This window comes from Canis aureus, chromosome 13 (genome assembly GCF_053574225.1).
Source record: "Canis aureus isolate CA01 chromosome 13, VMU_Caureus_v.1.0, whole genome shotgun sequence".
Taxonomy (NCBI): Eukaryota; Metazoa; Chordata; class Mammalia; order Carnivora; family Canidae; genus Canis; species Canis aureus.
This window is the reverse complement of record NC_135623.1, coordinates 53,997,648-54,002,910: the sequence shown is the minus strand read 5'-3', so window position 1 is coordinate 54,002,910 and position 5,263 is coordinate 53,997,648. Positions and strand designations below refer to the sequence as shown.

The window sequence follows — 5,263 nt, the reverse complement described above, 5'->3', positions numbered from 1 at the left end:
TCTGAATTAGGGAACGGAAAACCTGGATTCCAAGGCTGAGCTCTAACGCTAACTCACTATGAAACCAAGTCAAGACAACTCAAATGTTCATCAGCTGATGAGTGGATAAACAAAATGTGTATCATAAGATAGAAGAAAATGTCTATTGAGAAAATTATCTAGGACAATCTGTAATGGCTAGTGAAGTATATGAGAAAGATAAATTACATCAGGTGTCATATGTTTCACCAGACTTAGAATAATCAGAAAACAAACAAAAATAACAAAGTATGGATAAATTCAGGTTACTTAAAGAAAAGATCAGTTTGGGATATTTGTCACCTGAATTTAACTTATAATCAAAAGACACAAAGAATTTAAAATATGAATCTCACTTTTCTTTATTCACTCCCCTTCTCTATATTTTCTTTGACCAGAGCTTTAGTTTTAGCTTCTCTGTTGCCACCTTTTATCTAACAGCTAAGCAGAACATACAGAGAAGTAGGAACCTTAATGATTGGTTAACTAATTAGCCTCTTAGTGCTGATGTTCAGAATTTTAGTGTGGAATCAAACATTCAACAGCTCTGAGATTCCTGGGAAATCAGATTATGCTGAATTCTTGGAGCTTAAAAGGTGTAGCAGCTGGTTTATAGCTGCCATTAATAGTCCCCCCTGCTTTTTTTCTTCTTTTTTAGATAGCCTGAATCTCCAGCCTTTTATTTTATAAAGGAGACAGACTGGCTAGAATTGGAGGAAAAAAAAAAAAAAAAGCTCTGCTGCCAAACTGTGTAATTTTTGAGCTGCTCCTTCTGTGAAAAAAAGAGAGATATTATTCAATTAGTATTCACCATGCATAGATTGGCAGCCTGGTGTGTGCAAAACATTCACCCGGTTAAGATGGAGGATGCAAAGAGATATTACCCACTACCTTCCAAAAGTTTTTTGTGTAAATCACATAGCTGTTAAATATGTTGAAAATGTCTAGAGGTCGTTAGATTGATAAATAAAGATGTGAAGGAAATTCAGAAGAAGGAGAATTTACTCCTACCAGGAGAATTAGAAAAGGCTTTAGAGAAGGGGTTTAGTTCTATTTCCACTGAACCTTGGAGGATGCCATTTCATCTGATACAGGATGCAAAGACATTCTAGACAGAGTACTCAGTAAGAGCAAAGGTATGAAATAACACAATATACTCAGTTAGTTTTGAGAAGAGGAATTTTATCCAAAAATATTTTAGAAAAATGTTACATAGAATCTTCCATAAATTCTCTAGATATTTCAAATAATATTTGAGTTTGAGAGTCTTCTTAATATTTTCTTTGTATGTTACTTTGGGGAATCTCTTGCATCACTTATCATTACACTGGAGAAAACAGAATCCCCAAAGTTCCAATGGGATATGTTTAGATTTGCCATATGACTTTGTATAGAGAAGAATATTTTGTCCAAAGACAGTGCGCACATAATGTTCCACTGTTAGATCCTTTTTCCTAAAGACAAGAAATTCAAAATGTATATTTTGGATGAGTGGATGGATGAATGAATGAATGAATGAAGGGAGTACATGAATGGAGAGGAGACCAACAGACCATATTTATGAGAAAAGCTTAGGGGAACTTCCTTAGAAATGTTCTATAACATGTTGGAGATTCTTACATTATGAAATCCCTTCAAAAATGCTTTTGTGGGGATCCCTGGGTGGCTCAGCGGCTTAGTGCCTGCCTTCGGCCCAGGGTGTGATACTGGAGTCCCCAAACGAGTCCCACGACGGGCTCCCTGCGTGAAGCCTGCTTCTCCCTCTGCCTGTGTCTCTGCCTCTCTCCCTCTCTGCGTCTCTCATGAATAAATAAATAAAATCATTAAAAAAATGCTTTTGTAAAATCATATATCTGTTAGACTACTTCCTAAACAGGTCATAAAATTCACTTGGAGTATGTTGAGTCCAGGATAGAAAGGAAAGAAATATCTCCAACTGCCAAACAGTTGCCAATGAAATAATTCACCTCTAAAAGTGCCAGTGTCAATACGTGAGATTAAGAATTGATATTTTCAGTCTGCTTATCATTTGTTTGACATTGCCATTTATGTAGTCAGACAATCAATGGAAGTTTGTTCAACTTATAAAATTTATAGTCCAAGAGACAGAGAATATATTTTGTAAATAAACAAGATCTAGAATATATATCAGGAAGCTCCCTATAGTTTTCGAAGGGTATTGTCTATGGAAAAAGCTAAATAAGCTAGATGATTAAAATTATTTCTTAAAGATGGGGGATGGGTGAAATAAGTGATGGGGATTAAGAAGGGCACTTGTCATGAAGAACACCGGATGATATATGGAAGTGTTGAATGGCTATATTGTATACCTGAAACCAATATAACACTGTTAACTATTCTAGAATTAAAATAAAAACTTACCAAAATGATTTGTCTAATTTAATCAATGGAGCATTTTTGTCCAAATACCTTGGATGCTCTCCAAAGTCACAATGGGCTTGAACAATTTAAACCAAATATACAGGTGAATGTTAAACCTTTGACAAACTGTATTGTACAATCTGAAATTGTCAACTATAGTTGTCAGTGTGTAAGGTAGAGAAATTAAGCAAAAATTAGGTGGTTTTCATGATCATTTCTGACTACATCGAGACACAGAGCTGATAAGAAAGTAACTTTAAAAGACAATAAATACAATCTTAAGTTTTCTGTATACAAATCAATACCGTATGCAATTTTTATTTTTTTTAATTTTTTTTAAAGATTTATTTATTTATTTATGATAGACATAGAGAGAGAAAGAGAGGCAGAGACACAGGAGGAGGGAGAAGCAGGCTCCATGCTGGGAGCCCAACGTGGGACTCGATCCCTGGACTCCAGGATCGCGCTCTGGGCCAAAGGCAGGCGCTAAACCGCTGAGCCACCCAGGGATTCCCCCGTATACAGTTTTTAATTGCATGGTATGTGGTTTGTGAAAACTATTATCTCATACTCCTTAACCATGGCTGAACTTTTTTTTTTTCTTCCTTGCCAGAGCTCAACGTTTTGGCATATTCACATTAGATCTTTCCTTAAGGTGACATTAAAGATACAGGTAATGTCCCTATGTAACTGTCTACAATTCATTCCCATTCTTCCTCTACTCAGTAGTAACCACTAACCTCACTTTGGTGTTTCTTATTTCCATCATTTATCTTTCCTTTAATAAATATTTTTAAGTGCCTCTTGTGGCCCAGGGAGGCTTCTATATGTTGGGTGATACATATAGCGGTGAATAAAACAGGCAACCACAGGTTAGGCAACCTGCAAAAAAAAACCAAGCAAATTATACTGACAGACATGATAATTTTACCTGAAGAAAGAAGTTTAGCTCTAAATTTTATCCTCATATAAAGTGCATGAGGTCAATTATATTTGTTAGTCTTAATATGCACGCTTCAGAGTCAGGTCGGTGGGGTTTGTTTGTGAATACTGAGAAGCACCTTTTTTCCTTTGTGGTAAATTTGTATCACCCTGACAATTCCTTAGTTCTTATAAGTAGTTTAATCTGGGGTATATAGACCAATTATGCAATCACATGAGGCACCATACTTGTACAGTATCCAAATTTTAGTGAATTCACTTGGCTTGTTGTCAGCAGTCGACATTGGATATCAAGCTTCTGGCAGGAGCCTGCATGAAGTCATCTCTTCCACCTTCACTTAACCTCGGCCCAGGGGCTATGGAGCTCCACTGTAATGTCTCATAATACATCAAGACACATCAATGCCATGCTAGTCCTGCCCTCCATCTTTGCTGAGCTTAACTAAGAAGTAAAGAAAGCAAAGTTCAGTTAAGAAGAAAAATGTTTTTACCCCATTTGGATTTTTATTAGATTTCCTCCTGAATATGATTTTTTATTTGAGAAAGCAATCAACAGGATCTTATCTAAAGTCCAAAACCATATTCAGCACTAAAAAAAAGTTATTTTATCTAGGTCAATACTTTTATCTGTTGTACATAACAATCATTATAGAAGGCCAAGTTAAAATTATAGGGTATAAAACAAAAATAAATACAAGAGATGTCTTCATGCTATTTCTGACTGTTAAGAAATAGAACCTACTAGTAAGAAATTTGTATATTTTAGACAGGTTTAGAAAAAGTGCACCTGCAATAGTACATCTAATAGATAGCATATGAAGTCTCTTTCATTGAAAACTATGTTATTTGATGTCATTCTAAACACACAAGGATAAGAGGAATAGATTTAAAGTGATTAATCTTGATACAAATCTTAAACAAAGGAGGTGAGATGAATTTAAACTAAACAGATAAGTAAAAGCAAATCCCAAAACAAAGAAACCCCACTTTAACACATTGAATTCATTTTATAATATGTCTTTTCCCTTGGAGACAATAAGAAAAGAATCAATATTTATTGAGCATCTATTTTGCATGTGCAAGTCATTTTGCAAGATGATGAGAGTCAGGTACTGTTTATCTTTTACATACCATCTTCTTTGGCTGGAAAAAACGAGGGGTGAACAAAAGATTCTGGGATCAGAAGCTTTTGTCATCACAGAGACCACTTAGTGGTTCGCTAAGTCCAGTGGCTTTTCACTGAAACAATGGGACCCTGCCACAGGTGCTGGGAGCGCTGAGTCTCAGAGAACTTTTCCTCTTCCTTCATTTGGTCTGTCTCAGCATTCTGAAGGTTGTCCAATTCTGGGAGCTCACCAAGTTTCATTTCATCCATTAGACCTGGAGTGAAGAACAAACCTGCAAATTCTGTCAAAATTGGTGATGTATAGCTGCTGAGAAATTCAAATTGCTTCAAGTGTGGGAGCCAACAAAGTAATGTCCCACTACAGGATGAGATCACAACAGCATGCGCTCACTCTCTATGTGAGCTGCATTCTATATGCATGGGGAAGAGCCAAGCATGAGTTCATTGAAGAAATGGTGAAGTGCTGATTCTTAACCCTCTCACTGCCAAGAGTCCTACCATATCCAACATGGCTATAGATCCCACTTATGATACCACTGGAAATAGCACCACACTGCACAGAACCCCAGTAACAATAGAGAAGAACACAGACACGTGGAGAGCAAAGTGAAAACTCTAGTTTAGATTGTTATTGGGCTGGAATTCCCAAGTGCACCGTCAGCTTATGGGGCATGGTAGCTGAGGCTGGCTGGGTTTATAAAGTTTTGCTTCCCTCCATGAGTTTAAAAATGTCATTGCATCTTCCCTGTGTGCGTTGTCTGAACTCTGTTTTTTATATGTCACAGCAACAAGCAT

The 5,263-nt window shown here is 36.6% G+C and overlaps 1 long non-coding RNA gene across 1 annotated transcript; it reads right to left on the bottom strand.

The window, feature by feature from the left end:
* Positions 1-239: 239 nt before the first annotated feature.
* On the bottom strand, positions 240-5,026 carry LOC144282529 (uncharacterized). The gene is made up of 3 exons (XR_013351000.1): positions 4,474-5,026; positions 3,141-3,282; positions 240-1,472 (listed from the first exon to the last, which is right to left on the bottom strand). It is a non-coding gene; the product is annotated as an uncharacterized LOC144282529 (long non-coding RNA).
* Between the last annotated feature and the right edge of the window lie 237 nt (positions 5,027-5,263).